The sequence below is a fragment of the Bufo bufo genome, chromosome 4, assembly GCF_905171765.1.
Source record: "Bufo bufo chromosome 4, aBufBuf1.1, whole genome shotgun sequence".
Lineage (NCBI taxonomy): Eukaryota > Metazoa > Chordata > Amphibia > Anura > Bufonidae > Bufo > Bufo bufo.
In genome coordinates this window covers 560,188,820-560,209,811 of record NC_053392.1, presented here as the reverse complement: position 1 = coordinate 560,209,811, position 20,992 = coordinate 560,188,820, and the positions used below count along the sequence as shown (strand labels likewise).

Below are 20,992 nucleotides of genomic sequence, written 5' to 3'. Positions count from 1 at the left end.
ATAGAAGGGATATGTCTACTGAACGTCCAAAAAGCAGGATACTCCACGAACACCAGTAGCTGTAACCTTCTGGACACATGTGCACCTATTTTTTTGGGGGGGCTTTTTTGTTGTTCCTTGCCTTTCTTCTGTAATTATTGGAGATCTGATTGAACAAATATTCATAGAAAAACTTGAGATATTATTGATATAAGTATAAATGAGGGAAGTTCTCAAAACTTTGATTCGGCTGCTTCGCCAAAGCGCATTTCTTTGTAACGGTGCAATGGCGGGGAACGGCAATTGCGCCGCTCATCATTGAACCTCTCAGATGCTGCATTCATCACTGATTGCAGCATCTGAGACCACCATTGAGGTCCATCAGGGGTTAATCTGTTAAAAAAAATATATATATATATTCACCTTATCCATTTGATCACAAAGAGCCCGCTGCGGCCATCTTGCTTGAAGAATCAGCACAACTTCACCACGTCACCGCGTACAAGATTTTGCACTGGATCTTCAATCAAGATGGCCGCGGAGGACTCTTTGCGTGCAAATGGATGAGATGAGTATAATTTGTTTTACCGCTATTTTAGGGAAAATTGATTTGTTACCACGAAGCATGAGGAAATTTGGCTTCACGGCAAATCAAATTTTCCCTGAAATCCAGATCGAAACATAAGCATCAATAGTTTTTTCAAGACATCATCTTGGTTTCCCGCAGCTAATTGACAGCTTTACATCTGTTATGACAAAGAAGGCTTTTTGTCTTTGTAGAAAAACATATTTGTAAAGATGGATTTCAGTGCACCGTCATGGTTGCTCAAAAGTAAACTGGTCTGCTTGGCCAAATCTCCTCTGATTAACAGCTTAACCCCTGAGAACACAATGATTGAAATCTAATAGCATGATCCTTCTTTCAACCAACATGGGGGAAAGTTGGGACACCACCATGCATATTAGATGGTTGAGCAGTCCTACTGAAATCAGCAGACTTGGCAGATAATCGTCTAATACATTAAAGACTACCTTATATTCACCTTGCCTCATCACTTTGTTGTTGTGCTACTTAACCTCCCTAACGGTATTCCTGAGCGTGACTCGGGGTTAATTTTCGCTGCCAGGAGCAGTAACCCTGAGTCACGCTTGGGGTAACATTGTAGAGTACCTTCACCTTCTGCCGGTGATCCGGCGATGTCCTCCGCTTGTGTTCTGCCAGATCTCCATACCTTGCGAAAAGTCTGTACTGGAAGTGACACGGCCGCGCCGGAAGTGACGCGGCTGCACAGGAATCAGCTGGAGGAGGGTGTGCGCGGCGCTGCGCAAGCGCACATCCACTGGCTTAGGAAAGAATCGTTGCAGCGGCGAGATAGAAGTACTTCTTGCACCGCACGTGTAGGGGTACAGAGATTATTCAGCGCACAATGTTGCATCAGATCTCCCTACCCCTGAGTGCGCACGCGCGAACAAATCATCAGTTGCAGTTCATCCTCAGGGGGTAGGGAGAGCTGATGCAACATTTTGCGCTGCAAAATCTCTATACCCCTAAGTGCGCACGCGCGATGCATGAAGTACTTCTATCGCGGCGCTGTAACGATTCTTTCCTAAGCCAGTGGATGTGCGCTTGCGCAGCGCGGCGCACACCCTCCTCCAACTGATTTGTGTGCGGCCGCTTCACTTCCGGTATAGACTTTTCGCAAGGTATAGGGATCTGGCAGAACACCGGCCGGCATTTGACTTCCTGGTTCCGTTCCCTGCGAGCAGCAGCTGCACATGGAAGTGGAACTAGGCGGGAAATTCAAATAAATATAAACATAAAAAGTGACAAACACACATAAAAGAGGTTATACATTGTAATCTGAGAGGATTACACTGTATAACCTCAGATCTGACATTTGATGACTGTACAGTGCCCCTTGCCTGCCATTTTACTGTCATTTGTGCCCATAAAATATGTATGCAAAAATTTGTACCACTTTTGGTACAAAATTCCTGACATAATCATACCGCCAGGGAGGTTAAAGGACTTTACCAGGCTCCTGATATTGATGACCTATGCTCAGGATAGGTCATTAATATCTGCTCCCCAGTGCTTGAACTAGCTCTGGAATGCAGCAGGAAGCAGATGGCTCCTCTGTAGTGGCCATGCTGGATTATAGTTACTGCTTAATGGGAGTTGAGTTGCAGTAACCAAGCATGGCCACTATACCTTGAATGGAGCTGTTCCAATCAAAGTGCTAGCTACAGCATTGGTGGCACCACAGCAGATCAGTGAGGGTGTGGGGTGTCAGACCCCCACCAATTTGATATTAATTAACTATCCTGACAATAGGTAATCAATATCAGGAGCCTCAGTAATAAACTAAATGATCATCCAGTAGAATACTAGTCCAGAAATAGCAAGTGGTGATGAGCGGGGAAGAATTAAAAAATTCAATACGACTGCTTCACTAAATTTTATTTAAAAAAATCTTTGTGACGAATTACTTTGTCATGAAGCGCACTTCTTTGTAAGTAATGGGTGCAATGACAGGGAGCGGTGATTGCGCTGCCCCTCATCATTGTATCCCTCAGATGGCGCGTTCATACATGATCGCTGCATCTGACATTAATAATAGAGTGTATAATAAAAAAAAAAACGTACCTGATCCATTTTTTTCGCGACTAACCAGGTGCCGCCATCTTGTTTCAAGGTCTGGCGCGAAATCTTGCGTGACCCGAAATGACATCATCATGCCAGCTGGCGTGGTGACGTCATACATCACTGTGCATGGGATTTTGGCTGAGATCTTCAAGCACGATGGTGACGGTCCGTCACAAGCAAATGGATCAGGTAAGTTTTATTTTTTTAATGTTTTTTACACTATTTCAAGTTAAATCGCTTCGCTACCGCAAAGCACGAGGAAATCGAATTTTTCCTGAAAGTCCACAAAGTGGAAGTGACTCATCGGTAATAGAAAGTGATGTACAGGTGACTGGGAGGTTTGATGGAGCTTTTGGACACTACAGCCTTTTTATATGTTGCAGTTCTCCTTAAATTCTGTTGTGATTACACAGGCACATAATGCACAATCCCACCTCTCATATATTTTTCTCTTCTTTACAGATTTTGATCAATTAAATCAAGGTTATCCTTGTACTCAAGAGACCCTGCAAGTCTTAATGAAACCACAAGAACAGCCTGCAGTTGATTTCTAGCAAACTCTCAGAAGAGGCATTTTCAGCAGCTATAGCTCCACTAATCAGAACAGTCCCCGGTAGCTTAAATAATGTCTAGTAATTTCATTCATGTATTCCCTAAGTATGTCGTATTGCAACACTTGGCCTTTTTTTAATGGCATGGCCATTATGTCGCTTACAACAATGGTTCCAAGTCTTTAAGGGTCACTAAGACTCCAGGATTTAGGGATATACAGCAGGATTAAAAGAAGAAGAATATCTGTAAATCCTGAGACCATAGAGGACCTTGAACGCTAGTTAAGATGCCCAGCGCAGTATGTGAATTCATATATCTGTCCAAGTGCTTAGCTATCAAACAGCGAACCCAACAGAAGTCTTAAATTACACGTGATTCCGTAATTAAGTGTCCTTAAAAATGCATAAAACAGACTTTAATAGACAGGGACAGGTGCAGAGGCCGAACTACTGAGCCCAATTGACTGGTGGAACCCAATGACCCCTCTACCACAAAGAAGAACATGAGTACTATAAATAGTCACATCAGTCACAGCCTAGACCTCTGATGGCTAACCTTTGACACTTCAGCTGTGTTAAAACTATGATTCCCAAGATGTACACTTGCTTGGCTGTTCTCATAACTTCATAGAAATAAATGGAGCATGCTGGGAGTCGAAGTTTCACCACAGCTGGAGTGCCGGAGGTTAGCCATTACTGGCCTAGATGCAGCTCAGTCCCATTAAAGTGAATAGGCCTGGTCTGCAATACCAATCACAGCCACTATATAGTGTATGGCACTGTGCTTGGTATGCTGTGCACTGATTGGGTGGGGGAATCCAACTCCCGATGAGCAGCTATTGTTGACCGATACTGATGATAGGCCATTAATACTGAACTCCAGGAAAATCCCTTTAACTCTTATTCATTGCATCTGTCATTACTTATAGACTCCCAAAAGGTTTCCACCTGTGAATGGTCTGGGAATCAGTCGTCAGAAAATGACCTGTTGTTTAAGACTACTTTCACATCTGCGCTTTCCCTTTCCTCTATTAAAATCTGTCTCAATAGCGGGGGAAAACGCTTCCATTTTGTCCCAATTCATTGTCAATGGAGACAAAACTGCACTGAATAATACCGAATGCACCAGAATGCATTCCGTTCCGTTTTATTGCCTCCCCATCGGGAACAGAATAACGCCGCAAGCAGCATTTTTCTGTCCGCGATATTGTGCGGAGCAAGATGGATCCGTCATGACACACAATGTAAGTCAATGGGGACATATCAGTTTTCTCTGACACAATAGAAAACGGATCCGTCCCCCATTGACTTTCAATGGAGTTCATGACGGATCCGTCTAGGCTATTTTAAAGATAATACATACGTTCACCCAGATGGTTGTATTATCAGTAACGGAAGCGTTTTTGATGAACCCTGCCGGATCCAGCAAAAACACTAGTGTGAAAGTAACCTAAATAAAAATGTTATGTTTAACATATTTTTAAAGACTTTTTGATGATGTTATCTTTCAAGGGGTTGTCTCATCATGGACAATGGGGGTCTCGCACCTACAGTTGCAAGAAAAAGTATGTGAACCCTTTGGAATTATATGGATTTCTGCACAAATTGGTCATAAAATGTGATCTCATCTTCATCTAAGGCTACTTTCACACTAGCGTTGTTAAAATCCGGCGTTCAATTCTGACACCGGAACTGCCTGCCGGATCCGGAAAAACATGTGAAAACGGATTACATTTGAATCCTGATCAGGATTTTGATCACAATGAAAAAATGCATTGGAAAAAACGGATCCGCCATTTATGGACTTTAACTTTTTTTTCACATTTTTCGGGTTTATCATGCAAAAGCCAGATCCGGTTTGACTGAACACACGGCGCCGGATCCGGCGTTAATGCAAGTCAATGGGAAAAAGACCGGATCCGGCGTTCAGTCAAAGTGTTCAGGATTTTTGGCCGGAGGTAAAAATACAACATGCTACGGTTTTCTGAAAAGCCTGATCAGTCAAAAAGACTGAACTGAAGACATCCTGATGCATCCTGAATGGATTACTCTCCATTCAGAATGCATTAGGATAAAACTGATCAGTTATTTTCCGGATTTGAGCCCCTAGGACGGAACTCAGCGTCAGAAAAGAAAAAAGCTAGTGTGAAAGTACCCTAAGTCACAACAATAGACAATCACAGTCTGCTTAAACTAATAACACACAATAATTAAATGTTACAATTTTTTTTATTGAACACACCATGTAAACATTCACAGTGCAGGTTGGAAAAGTATGTGAACCCCTAGACTAATGACATCTCCAAGAACTAATTGGAGTGGGGTGTCAGCCAACTGGAGTACAATCAATGAGATGAGATTGTGAGATTGGAGGTGTTGGTTACAGCTGCCTTGCCCTATAAAAAACGCACACCAGTTCTGGGTTTGCTTTTCACAAGAAGCATTGCCTGATGTGAATGATGCCTCGCACAAAAGAGCTCTCAGAAGACCTACGATTAAGAATTGTTGACTTGCATAAAGCTGGAAAGGGTTATAAAAGTATCTTCAAAAGCCTTGCTGTTCATCAGTCCACGGTAAGACAAATTGTCTATAAATGGAGAAAGTTCAGCACTGCTACTACTCTCCCTAGGAGTGGCCGTCCTGTAAAGATGACTGCAAGAGCACAGTGCAAACTGCTCAATGAGGTAAAGAAGAATCCTAGAGTGTCAGCTAAAGACTTACAAAAGTCTCTGGCATATGCTAACATCCCTGTTAGCGAATCTACAATACGTAAAACACTAAACAAGAATGGATTTCATGGGAGGATACTACAGAGGAAGCCACTGCTGTCCAAAAAAAACATTGCTGCACATTTACAGTTTGCACAAGAGCACCTGGATGTTCCACAGCAGTAATGGCAAAATATTCTGTGGACAGATGAAACCAAAGTTGAGTTGTATGTGTTAACCTCATCCCAACTGTGAAGTATGGTGGTGGGGGCATCATGGTTTGGGGCGGCTTTGCTGCATCAGGGCCTGGACGGATTGCTATCATCGAAGGAAAAATTCTCAAGTTTATCAAGACATTTTGCAGGAGAACCTAAGGCCATCTCTCTACCAGCTGAAGCTCAACAGAAGATGGGTGTTGCAACAGGCCAACGAGCCAAAGCATAGAAGTAAATCAACAACAGAATGGCTTAAACAGAAGAAAATACGCCTTCTGGAGTGGCCCAGTCAGAGTCCTGACCTCAACCCGATTGAGATGCTGTGGCATGACCTCAAGAAAGCGATTCACACCAGAAACAGTTCTGTAAAGAGGAATGGTCAAGAATTACTCCTGACCGTTGTGCACGTCTGATCTGCAACTACAGGAAACGTTTGGTTGAAGTTATTGCTGCCAAAGGAGGTTCAACCAGTTATTAAATCCAAGGGTTCACATACTTTTTCCACCTGCACTGTGAATGTTTACATGGTGTGTTCAATAAAAACATGGTAATATTTAATTCTTTGTGTGTTATTATTTTAAGCAGACTGTGATTGTCTATTGTTGTGACTTAGATGAAGATCAGATCACATTTTATGACCAATTTGTGCAGAAATCCATATCATTCCAAGGGGTTCACATACTTTTTCTTGCAACTGTATATCGAGAATGGAGCCCTGCAAGTGAAGGAGGGCGCACTGCGCATCCGCAGCTGCCCTCCATTAAGTTTCTATGGGGCCGGCAAAAATAGCTGAGCACTGGCTCGGTTACTTTCGTCGGCCCTATAGAAATGAATGGGAGTGGGGGGCCACGCATGCCTGGTACGCTCCCATTCACTTCTATGGGGAGCCGGCTTGGTGGTGGCCGAACATGAGTCCTCCAGCCACCACCTTGCGGGGCTCCATTCTCGATTTAGTAGTGGGACCCGCGCCTATAAGACAATGGGGGCATATCCTAGCGATATGCCCCCATTGTCCATGATGAGACAACCACTTTAATTTTCCAAATACACATCTATATTTAAACAAAAAAAACATAAAATCCTGCAGTTTTCACACTGGCCACCAAACTTAATAGTAGGCACTCTTCATGGTCTGTACAGATCACTTTACTGCAGATACTGCTTATCTGTCATTCTAATCCTGCCTGTAAGGATATCACCTCTGTGTGTAGATAAGACAGGATCAACCATTCACAACAGGTGACTGTCAAAGCTTATCTATTCTTTCCTTGTACAATGACCTCTGCACAGGTCACAGAGCATGCCTAGAAAACCCTCCCAGGTCCCCTCCTGACCATTGTGTCTATGGCCCATGGTGCTGCCGTAAAGCAATTTTCTTAATGCTTTCTAAATGCTCAGGCAAGATGGCTGCCCCATAACCATGTTCAGAAAATAGAATAAATAAATCTGCAATCAGAAAATAAAAGCTTAAAAAATGGATATGTGTCGCTATCTGGTTTTAACTGGAAGATTACATTTTTGGTGACACATTTCCTTTAAGTTTAGATTTTAGGCAATGATACGGCATAAGTGTATCATCGTTATCTGACTCATGCATCCTAAATCTATAATATTGCTTAAGTAATCTTCGCAAGGAGTTTCTACGCATCAAGGGAGCCTGTGACCTGGTTAGGTAAGATACTAATAATAACAGGCGAGATGAAACAAAGTCGCTCAAGCTCTTTTATATGCTGTTTACAGCCATTTATAATTTGTTTCAAAAGCCTGAAGATCCCACAGTGTTAAACATTCCAGACAAAGGGATATTTAGATACAGCCATAGAATAGCGCACGCCGAGCTCTCGCTATGTAATAACTTATCATTTCCTTGTCGATCACATACACTCGTTTTTTTTCCCCGTTTTTTTCTAAAAAGTTTCCCTGAAAACGGAGGAATATGAATGGTGCATTTAATTTAGAATGCGCAACAAATATCGTTTGTTGGGAAATAATTAGAGGCAATGTTATTGTGAATGCAACAAAATGAGAAAAGCGCTGCAGAAGTCATTAATGACTTATTAAAATTTTACATCAATATAGAACGGTTTATTTATTCATAAATATATTTTCTGCTTTAAAATGCAGAGATTGACTCACTGCAATAAGCGCTTCCAATTTAAATCATTACTTGATCCATCTTGAAAATGTTTATACTGTTCACAATGGGAGCAATTTATTAAAACGACACAAAGATATTAATTTCAGTCTTATAATTTCTAGAAACCCACAATATCAATGGTTTCTATTTATTGGTATGTACTGGACAGGTACAGATGGACAATGGTGCAAAATCTGCAATGGACATTGCAGATGTAGATGTAGGTCTGCAATGTCATGCCACCTAGGGTATGCCACCAAGGTCTGATAGGTGCAGGCCTTAACTCTGGAACTGGCAGCTATCTGTAAAACTGAGCCCGCAAAGTGAAGGAGAGCAGACCGAGCATGCACATCCGCTATTCATTTCTATGGGACTGCCAAAAATAACCGAGCGCTGGCTTGGCTATTTCCATCAGCCCCATAGAAGTGAATAGAGGGGTGGCTGCGCTTGCACAGTGCCCTTCCCATTCATTTCTATGGGACTTCCAAAAAAAGCTGAGCGAGTTGCTTGGCTATTTAAGGTTACTCCCTTATAAAAGAATGGAGGGCGGCCTCCACTTTGCAGACTTCGTTTTAGAGACAGCTGCGGGTCCCAAAGGTAGGACCCGCAGCTATCAGACATTGGTGGCATATCCTATCGATATGCTACCAATGTTTGAGAGGACACAATCCCTTTATCTTGACATGTGTTAACACTTTAAGCATATAGCAAACTTCAACTTGACTTTTTCAAAGCCTTTTGCTGGGTTAAAGGAGTTTTCTGAGATTCCAATGTTGATGACCTATCCTGAGAATAGGTCATCAATATCAGATCGGCGGGGGTCCGTCACCTGGGAATCCTGCTGATCAGCTGTTTGAGAAGCGCCCATGGAATCCTCTGCTTACCAAGCACAGCAATGTTCATTGGATAGTGGCCATGCTTGGTATTGCAGCTCAGCACCATTTGAATGATACTCCGCTGGGCCCTTGGCTATGTGACCAATGAACGTGATGTCACTGACCTAGGAAGAGGCCACAGCGCTCAAAGCAGAGCCGCAGCCGCTTCACACAGCTGATCAGTGGGGATGCCAGGAGGTGGACCCCTGCTGATCTGATATGGATAACCTATCCTGAGCATAGGCCATCAATATCACAATCTCAGAAAACTCCTTTGTCAATTGAAAGTTAAGTGTCTAGTTAAGGAGGTTCTCTATGCTTCTTATACTGATGACCTATCCTCTTTATAGGTCATCAAAATCTGACCGGTGAGGGTCTGACACCCTGCACCCACACTAATCAACGGTTCCCTGCACCCCCCGGCTCTGGAATTAGCACTTTTAATTAAGCCAGATGCACAGCTCCTTCAAAGTTTAGTGGACATGCTAGATTACCATTCACGTCAATGGTAGCTGAGCTGCAGTTACCCAGCACGGCCACTACACTTTGAAGGAGCTGTTCTTTCGGCTCTATTCAAAGTGCTAGTTCTGGTGCCGGAGTCTGCAGGGAACAGCTGATCAGTGGGTGTGCAGGGTGTTGAATCTCAACCAATCAGAAATTGATAAACTCATTAATATCAGGAGTAGTGTTGAGCAAAGTATTCTAAAATATGATTTGGCTGCTTCGCCGAATTTTACAACAACATTTGCTTTGTGACAAATTACTTTGTCACAAAGCGTATTTCTTTGTAAATAGCGGGAGCAATGACCCCCATCATTGTACCCCTCAGATGCCGCGTTCATCGCTGATCGCAGCATCTGACTTTAATATTTAAGTCTATAATAAAAAAAAATTAAATCATACTTGCCTCATCCAATTGATTGCGAAGAGCCTGCTGCCGCCACCTTGATTGAAGATCCAGCGTGAAATCTTATGACGTCATCACATTGGCCAGCGTGGTGACATCATACGTCACTGTGCAAAGGATTTTGCGGGATCTTCTATCACGATGGGGGCAGCAGGCTCTTCCAGCCCAAATGTACGAGGTAAGCATGATTTTTTTTTTTAACCCAATTTCAGGGAAAATTGATTCGTTACCATGAAGCATGAGGAAATTCGACTTTGCGGCAAATTGAATTTTGTAAGAAATTTGATCAAATTCCACTTCATGCACCTTGATTCGCTCAACACTAATCAGGAGCCTTGAAAATCCCTTTAACATATATCTGTCCTATGTACCATTATAGTAGCTCTGTCTTAAATGGCAGGTATGTGATTGCTACCTCTACACCTGCTTTACTACACCCCTGCTGTGAAGCATCTGAATTGTGGGCTTATTTAAAGGGGCTTTCCAGGAATATACATTGAGGCCTATCCTAATTAGATGACCCATGTCAATTAACAGAACAGAGATCTATTTGTGGGAAGATCTCTAGTTTTTTTTTATATCATTTTGGAGCATGTATGACTTTTTGATAACTTTTTATTACATTTTTGGGAGGTGAACTGACAAAAAATGACCAATTAGCTATTTTGATTTTTTTTCCTTCAATTAGGGCATTCACCTTACAGCATAAATACTTTTAGATTTTGGAACACGGCAATGCCTATGAGGTTTATTTTTTATTGTTTATTTTTATTAGGTGGAAGGGGGTTGGTTTGAAATTTTTATTTTTATTTTTTTATGGGCGTCTATGGGAGATTAGATACTGTACATTCCTCTGGAGCCCTGTCACAGGCAGGGGATCCATAAGAACATAGGCTACCACAAAGGCTTGAGTCTACTACAGCAGGGAAGCCGTTTGGGCTCTGGCTGTGATGGGCTTCTGGGGAAAGCCACCTCAGATGCTGAGGTCAGAATGGACCACAGCATCTGGGAAGCCAAATGTCTGCGATCGGCATTATTGATTACAGACATTTCCTCTAAGTGTCTTCTTTTGAAAAGGTGAGCGAATGTAGCAGATGTCATATTTAAAGACCCGGTTTCCACCATACTTGTATATTGGCGGTCGAGAAGGGGTTAATGAACAACCCCTTTAATAGAGGCAGTGCACATTTTTAATGGAAACCATGTAAGCTTATTTTGACCCGTGGTGGCGCTGGAAGGGAACTGAACACTTGCTGACTGGCAGTCACACACAGTACAGCTGGTTGCTGACTCCAGTAGCAGAATAAGCTATGATCAGTCTCTTACAAGAGGATCTTTCTAATAAACAGAATTTGCCAAAAGCTAAAAAAATTTTTTTTAAAAACATAGGATTTTGTGAGCATTTCTACAGGTCTGAGTGTTTTTTTTTTTTTAACTGTTTACATTTAGTGTTTTTTTATGCAGAAGGATGCACAGTGCTGTTCTCTAGCAATAGTGGTGGCATTTTGCATTGCTTGTACTACTGTTTGCTCTATCCTTGTGGTGCTGTCTCATTATCTGAGGAAGGTCTGGGATCAGAACGAAAATTTTGGATTGCTGTCAGTAAATTTACATTCATCACCTATGGAGCACCTTGTTTCTCTGTCAATGCTGGTGTTCTGTCAGAAAACCTTAACTCGTCAGATTCCCTTACCCCACATGACTTCCGGGGGTGTGCGCCTCCGCGCAAGCACAGTACCATGGCACGGTGCCTCCACGCAAGCGCAGTACCAGGACATGATTAAGTTAAGACTACAGTGAGCGCTGAATCATGGACGCGCGCAACGACACCGCACGTGCGCTCTCAGGGGTAAGGAGATCTGACGGTCTTTTGTCTTGTTAAATCTCCTTAACCTCACGCTGCGCACGCGCAGATTCAGCCAGCAATGAATCTGAAGCGCGCTGTGGAGTGAGGGTAAGGAGATTTCAAAAATCGGCACGTGCGCAGTGTGAGGGTAAGGAGATTTAACAAGACAAAAGACCGTCAGATCGCCTTACCCCTGAGGGCGCACACGCGGTGTCCGTGCGCGCGTCCATGAGTCAACGCTCACTGTAGTTTTAACTTACCCATGCCCTGGTACTGCGCTTGCGCGGAGGCGCCGTGCCATAGTACTGCGCTTGCGCGGAGGTGCACACCCCCGGCACATGGAATAAGGGAATCTGACGATTTAAGGTTTTCTGACAGAACACCGGCATAGTTGAGCACCTTCCTTCGGAGTGCCGTGCAATCATAAGAAGTTTCAACAATGTAATTTTACTTAAGTGTTAAAGCATTTTTAGGATGTTTTTTTTTACTTGTGAGTGTTTTTAACTCTTTTTATTTTTTTTTCAAAACCCCAAATGCTCTTTATTCCAGCATTTTCCCTTGGGTTTTTTATAGGACTTGAAAAAAAGGCAGAAAGAATTGTTTGAAATGTTTGAAACCATTAAAAATGCTGCAAAAAAGTAAAAACATGCTTCCAATTACTGTGTGAAGGAAGCCTTATAAGTGATCTTGCTGCCCATAGTTACCAATCACACAAAAAAAAATGAAAAAATGGATTTATGGAGACAGTTTTGATACCAGAATAGCTGCATTTTTACAGCTCATTGAAGAGCCTTGTAAAAGCCTACATGATTTTCTATCTAAATTTCTACAAGATGCTCATCAGAATGTGAATATATCGTATTCCTGCCATGCCTTTATATGCATGAAGAAATGAAATACTGCATTCTAAACAAGAAAGCTTTTCTAGGCTTTTCTAGACAGCACTGGAAAATTAAATACACGTGCATGAAATGATTACCATATATTAGGATTGCATAATATAAATATACATTATACATTCCTCAACAGTGAAATTGAAACACCAAGAAGGAAAAGTCGTGGAACTATGGAAATGAAAGGGTCGATAGACATGTAAATGATATGCAAATGAAAAAAAAATGGAAACAAAATAAAAAACAAAAAAACAACTCAATTTATTCAATATTGAGTATGAGCTCCATGTGCATAAATACACACACTTACGCGCCTTGGCATGCTATTAATTAGGTCATTAATGCTTGGCTTGTCGGAGATATGTTTTGCAACGCTGAATTCATTCGGGCACACAGATCAGGCAAGCTTTTATGCAAGCTCCCTTAACAATTGCCTACCAATGAGGTCCCAGATGTGCTCAATGGGAGGCCACTCCAGAGATGCTACAAGCCACTTTTAACACAGGCAGGCTGCTCACAGTAGCACATGCAACACGCAGCCTGGCATTGTCCTGTTAAAAAAATAGCTCCTGGGACACTTTGGAGGAATGGCCGTACCACTGGTTCTATGACCAAATCAATGTAACATCGAGCTTTTAGTGTAACTGAAATGAAAACTAGAGGGGGCCAGCTACTATACATTATGTTTCCCAACACCATAAACCCAAGAGTAGGACCAGTGTGACATCCCCTTGGCATTGCTCTTCTGGTCTCCAGACCAATCTCTGGCTATCATTGCATCTGAAACAAAAGTGAGAGTCATAGCTGAAAAGGATAGGACTCCCTTCCAGCCTCCATTGCCATCTTACTGTGCACTATGAGAATCTTTTGGAACAGTGGTTTGAGGTCAATGTAACACCTGTAGCTAGACGTCTGGATCATAGCCCATTGTCACGTAAGTGCCTTCTGATGGTTTGTCTAGACATAGTTTGCTGCCCTAGGCTTTGGATGTGATGACTTGCAGTACACTATGGATCCCTATACACCATTCATCTAGTGAAAGGATCCATCCAGGCAGAGGTTCGCTTCTGTTGACTTCTTGCTGTCATTCCAGTTTATTTTCCACCAGGTCATGCAACATTTAACAGTGGTGACATCTCAGCCTAGGTGCGTAGCGATCTACCGAAGTGATAAACCAAGATCTCTCAGTTCATAGATTCTGTCCCTCTCAGTGTGTGAAAAGTGGTGATAACTGGCATGTCAATGATCAGGAGGAATCACAATCATCTCACATAACTTCAATCTGATTTTTGAGGCTTTATGTGACAAAAAAATGTTGCCTTTAATCTGGCATTTATGCTTCCCCCCACATGCCACAGACGAGCTAGGTGCTTCATAATTTGATCATCTGTAGATCTTAGCGACGTCTGCTACTTCCTAGATTTGCATAACCTTACGGCTTGTCCTTCTTGGTGTTGAACTTTCAATGTTGAGGAGCGTACGTTATTTACATTATTACTAAAACACAACCCCCACCCCATCTATGTCAGCATTCTCAAATATTCTGTGAAGTGGAAATATATACGAAAATGTATTATACTACAATGGCATAATATGAATAAATACCAGATTCATTTTAAAAACTTGTTAATTCTAGCAATGCGGCAGACTTATTTAGATAATAGAGAAACCATAAAACTAATACAATACACCTAAAGCAGGAGATAGCCCATTTTTTTCCTATATATGCATGCTTAACTCAGCTGAACATGCATACGTAGGGGATAGAGAAAGGGGAGAAAGACACTGCAGTTGAAACCCAAAAGCCCGATCTCTATCTCCCCCAACATCATGATAGAGCAATTACAGGTACAAAGGGGGTTCAGTGGTAACAAGCCTATCAGGTCCTGGTGTTTGAGTGTGCCTAAGGGTCATCTGCTACATAGAATGACACATGATAGGTGTCATGACCTGCTACGTATTTTGCATTGGGCCCAGAAGCTTCAAGTTATACCTTTGTCAATTTTTCTAACAATATGGATGCAGTTGTAGTCTAAAACCCCTGTCACATACAGCAATACTATAAACCAGCAAAAACAATGCAAATGTATTATGATATAGTATATAGGTAACTACTATAGGATAGGTGCAAGAGCCTGGAACGGAGTGGGGTCCAGGATCTTAAAGCCGTACCTTTGGTTATATTAGTAAGGCTTCCATATAAGTTTGTGTCAATGCACATTTTATGGTTGGAGTTCCATGGCCCACCATGTTTATTAAATTCTATTTCTGCTAGGATTTTGATACATATATCAAAATTGGTGAAATGGAAAAGTTCATAGCAACCAATCAGATCCCAGCTCTCATCTTTAACAGCAAGTAGGCAATTGTTCCGCTTGTCCCTTATTTCACACTTGATAAAAGCCCACCATTATGGCGGGAGAGTCCTCCACACTGGTTGACCATACGAGTACACCTGTCCCACCCCGTTAATTTCTCTGGCTCATGGACCTGGTGCTATTTTACGGCACTTTTCTATATTGATTTCATGATGTGTGTTTGTTATATTATGACACTACAATTCACTAACAGCACAGTTTACTGATAAGTAAAATATGAGATGCATTAATGCCAATTTTGTGTTGTATTACTTATGTTACAGGAAATATCAGCCATAATCGAGGCAGCTGGCTGACAGGGAAATGCTCCTGTTAAAGAACTGTAAAGGAAGTACTGTATCATATTTTTTGTGAAGGCTGCAGCTTGGCGGCGGCACCAAAGTCTAAGTGGGTGTCTGCAAAATTGCTTTTCTGCTAAATTTACTCAACAGCATGTGTGCTATTTATAAAGTGAAGGATTTAGAAAGTTTCGGACAACTTTTACCAAACACCAATGTCAGAAACTCATAGAAATACATCTGGTTTATTAAAAAAATTAGTAGGGGGGTTCCTGCTGTCTATGGGTATTTTTGACCACACTAACCATTTCTGGGGGCATTTACTGTAGCTGTAAGTAAGTTTCCTGGTGGAGAAAAGTAACAAAGCTTGTCACAAGTGCTGTTTTACCACCAAATGTGTGACTTTTTAGCTTTTTTCAACAAAAAGTCGACAAGGTGTGAATGAGGGGAGACAGGAGATGGGTGAGAGCTCCACAAGATCAACTCAATTAACCACATGTGCAGTAGAAAACTGGTGCATGTTACACCAGAAATCGACTACAGCTCCTGGCTGTAGTAAGTGACATGCGCCTCATAATAAATTGGATGAATCTTCTTCCGAAAGAGTTTTTAACAAGACTGGTGTGTGGAACGCCAGTCTTAGTCAATGACCCCCACTGTTCCTTCTCTACCGCCAAAGTTATCACTAAGTATAGTGCATTCACAGAGTCTTCAGAGCCTTTAAGGGTTTTTTTGTGCTAAAATAATAAAAGTTCAAATTTTTCCCCCATCATTCTGCACTCAATACCCCATAATGAGAAAATAAAAACAGAATGTCCGAAATCTTAGCTAATTTAATAATAAAGGAAAAACTAAAATCTTGCACTGACATAAGTATTCAGACCTTTTATTCAGGACTTAGTTGAAACACCTTTGACAGCCTCCAGTTTTCTTGGGTATGATGCCACAAGGTTTGCACACCTGGATTTGGGGATTTTCTTCAAATCTTCTCTGCAGGTTGGATGGGACTGTCGGAGGACAACCATTTTCAACAGTGTCAGACTGGGGTGCCTAGGGCCCCCTAGTCAAATTTATTTTGGGAGCCCACCATATGGAGATATTCAAATATTACCTGCTCACACAGAAGGAAGATGCTACCAGATAATTGAATATGGGGGTCCCTGCAGCAACTCTGAGAATGTAGGTCCTGGGGAGAATAGGATACTGACTAGCTTACCTCTATGCCAAGAAGTCATCTCGGCTCTAATTGTGTCTATAATAATAATAAACTGGGGAGTTTCTTTAATAATCAAGTATAATCAAGTTTTTTATATAAACATAGGCTGGTTGAGGTGCTGTACATTGAATATATGTATGTAGTGCAGTAAGTCTTCTTTGTTATGTGCTACTTGTGCAGGAGGTGGGAGACTAGTGGCCCACCTTGCCCAGGGGCCCACCGGGGATTCAGCTGTACCCCTGTGGGCCAGTCCAAGCCTTTTTTTCAGGTCTTTCCAGAAACATTGGATTGGTTTTAAGTCAAGGCTCTGGCTGGGTCACTTAAGGAGAGTCACAAAGTTGTCCCTAAGCCACTCCTGTGTTGTCTTGGCTTCTCACAATCTTAGAGTCCAGTAGGTGCTTTTTTGCGAACTTTCATTTGACTTTTACTGAGGAGAGGCTGCTTTCTGACCACGCTACCATAAAGCCCAGATTTGAAGACTGCTGCACTGATGGATAACCTTTTCGATGTTTCTCCCATCTACACACAGGATCTTTGGAGCTCAGAGTGACCATTGGGTTCTTGGTCACCTCTCTTACAAAGACATTTTTCCCCTGATTACTTACTTAGGTGGGGCAGCCAGGTCTAGGAAAGTCGCAACATAACAAAATGTTAAAAAGAGTTTTGTATACCAATTAACTGGTCAATACCTCATTATAAAAGGCTTCATACATATGGATATATTGCAGCCTTATTTTGCACATTCTGTACAGCTGAGGCCAAGTAAAACACATCTCCACTGTAAAGCACTTTTTAGGCGTCAGAAACCCTCTTGAACTCCACCTCTGCCTTTGATTCTCCTCTGCCTCTCTCCCTGGCAATTCCTCCACTGACCCCATATTACCCAATGAATTTAGTTCAAAATATTAACAATGACATACAAGACCATTCACCCCCCCCCACCATGCATCTTTGACCTATGCTTCCAATACATCCTCACGTAAAATCTTCAGTTTTCGGCAGGCCAGGTTCTTTGCTTTTTTCCTGTCTGCTCCTCACATAATTGTCTCCAAGATTTCTCATTTACATCCTCCATACTCTAGAACTCACAACAGCAGCACATCCGACTACAACATTGAAATGTTCAAAATCAACCTAAAAACTACCTTTTCAGGAAGTCTACAATCTACAATAACCCTGTTCCCACTACACAGACATCTGGACAGCTTCTACTGTCCCCTCCTGTTCATCCTTATAGATTGCAAGCTTTTGTGGGCAATACTTTTATTTTTCCCTACCTAGTTGGGTCATGGGAGATAATATAGAAGAAAACCATAATTTTCCAATATTTTGCTCAGACAATGCAAGAGTAGTTAGAAAAGAATAGGGAGATAGAGAAGATGAAGCAAAGTCTAAGGATGACAGAGTAGGACATACAAGAGGAAGGTTTGGTGAGACTTAAAGGGGTATTCAGGTTTCAGGAAATAAAGTATATTCATTGTATCATGACATATTTAATACAAATCTAATACACTTTCGGTATCAATTCCTCAGAGTTTTCGAGAGCTCTGCTTGCCATTGTTCAATAGGTATCATCATTGTTTGATTCATTCATTATGAGACACCATTATGATAAGTGTGTTCTAATAAGTCCTGAACCTGGGTCCCCATCACAGGACCAGAACCGATTTTATTCTAATTGAGGTAAAAAAATGAAGGTTCCTACTGTATAATAGCACAGAGATCTTAAGAATTCAGTGGAATTGATAAAGAAAGTATATCTTGCCTTCACTTAGTGGTTGGCTCATCTCAGACATTGATGGCATGTCCTTAGGATATGCCATGAATATCATATAGGTGCAGGTTCCACCTGTGGGACCCACTCCTATCTCTAAAACGTGGCTCCTAAAGTAAATGGACAGTAGACGTGCATGCGTTGCTCCCCCGTCTATTCATTGCTATGAGACTTCCAAAAACATTCAAGTGCGCTCACTATTTCTGGAATAACACATGCTGTGTGTTCTTCACTTTTGGAGTTAGGAGCAGGTCCCACAGTTGGAACCCGCACCTATATGACATTGATGGCATATACTATTGATAACCCAACCTTATTAAGGTGTCTAAGGGTCTATTTAAAGGGAACCTGTCAAAACACCCCAAACTAGAGTAAGCAGTGTATAGTGTAAGTGGTGCTGAGTCTGATTATGTAAGTTTTCATACTGATGTGCATTCTGACATTGTGCTCCCTTAAACCAGCAGTAAAATGCATCCTATCTGAGGCCACTCCATTATGTGCTTGAGCTCGGGAGTTTTCTCAATGTATTTTACTGCTGGTTTGTGGGAGCACAGTGTCAGGAATTCAGTAAGTATGAAGATAAAAGTGTTGAAATGCAGGTGAATATGAAGATAAAAATTACATAACCGGACTCAACATCGATTACACTACACACCACTTACTCTAGTTTGGGGGGTGTTTCGGAGCTCATATATTCCCTTTTACATATGTGGCAGGAATGTTTCTGGGCCATAAGGTAACCCAGGGTAAACACACCTCAACTCCAGTTTTTAATCTCATTCCCAACTATTAACAGAGAAATGGACATTTCCACTGGTTTTGTAAGGGACACATACGGACGGGGTTTATGGAGCCTGAGTTAGCTGCATAAGTGCACTGAATAAATGGCAAAGTTTGGCTGTTAGAAGCACGGCATTTTCATCTAAAGCCATTTAAAGCAACTGTGTTATTGTGGCCATTTTCTGTTTCGGGTTGGTTGTAGTCATTAAATCTTTTCTTGTGCAGAAAGACGTAGAAATGCCTCATCCCAATGTTTTCTTTCTCATTTCTTGTTCTTCTACAAGTAATTGCACCATTATGTCTATTCTTGGGTTGCTCTCTGCTAGGTTACAATTCAGCTTTTATCTCTTACTTTATGTTTGTTTATTCCAAAGTGAAAGAAACAGAATGTGCGAAAGTTTCGTGTCAGGATTAGAAGCGGAGGGTCGTTCCGCGCGAACGGATTTACAATAAACATGCAATTAAAAATGCATCTCTAGGTTTCTCAAAGTCGTAATTAAACAATGGCCATAACATTAAAACCATCAGCCTAACTAATATTGAGTGCTACGCAGCTGTATGTGCAGCAAACTGTGATGCACTGTGTGTTCTGACGTGTCCATTAGAGATGAGCGAATCGAAACTGACGAAGAGGAATTTGTTCCAAATTTCACAAAAAATTTGATTTGCAACAAAAACGAATTTCCTTGCGCTTTGTGGTAACGAATCACATTTTTTCCTAAAATGGCTGCTGCACGTGTGAGGACAGGTTGCCCTTATCTGTTGAAAAGCCTGTTGTGTTGTTCAAAAGTAGAAAAGAATTAGGACCTAATTGCCCTTGTGTGGTGCATTGATATACTCTAAAGTCCAGTTTGCTGTGTATTAGTGGCTAAATAAAAATATATTCGACGTCCAGCATTGCACTTATCTGTTAAAAAGCCTGTTGTGTTGTTCAAAAGTTGAAAAAATTAGGGCCTAATTGCAGTTCATTGGTGCAGTGATATATTCTAAAGCCATGTTTGCTGTGTATTAGTGGTGAAATAAAAAATATTTGATCTAACATTTGATTATTTGATCTAACAGTATATCAGACAGAGAAGTGCCAGACCCTGCACAGGGGAGTGGCAGAGGCCTAAATGTTTCTGGCGCAGGCAGGGCGTAGGGGCCATGGCAGCAGGGGTCACAGCGAGAGGACTGAGCTCCACATATCATCTAGTGGTCATGTCTTGACCAGCAACCCAGCGGTTCTTGAATGGTTGACTCGGTCATCCACTTTGTCCAAAGTGACATCAGACACTCCCAGCCAAGAGTTGGTGGGTTTCTCTGACACAAGTTGGCATGGCCCGGGGGAAAACCCTGTGCCCCACCTGTCCTGAACCTTCCTCTGTCAATTTCAGTACCCTCACCGAGAGAAGTATTATATGCCGTAGGCTCGGCTCCAATTTTCAGTGAGGAAGAGCTACTAGAGAAGAGTCAGCAGCTACTGCCAAGACAAGATCTAAAGTAGACATCCGCCGCTTCCTCCGCTAAGCGGGCAAGTAGTAATGAGGAGAGTGGAGTGGGAGTGGGAGTTGGTGTTGCGAGCGGTCAGGCTCCTGACCCAGAGACGGTTGAGGAGAACATCAGTGATGTGCAGACAGTACTTGATGATGATGATGATGTAGCTGATCGCACTTGGGTGCTGGGTGACGAAGGGGTTTCATAATCATCGGGAGAAGAGCATGGCAGCTTGACCATGAGCCAACAAGTTGCTAGCATGGGCGGGAGTCAGCAGGGTTGCAGCAGTGGGAGGTCGGCAGCCAAACGCTCCTGGGGAAGACCACCCACTT

General features: G+C 42.1%; 1 protein-coding gene across 9 annotated transcripts in view; it reads right to left on the bottom strand.

Annotated features, from left to right (window-relative positions):
- NRXN1 (neurexin 1) overlaps window positions 1–20,992 on the bottom strand; it is a 1,679,151-nt gene that overhangs the window by 929,137 nt on the left and 729,022 nt on the right. The window lies entirely within an intron of this gene.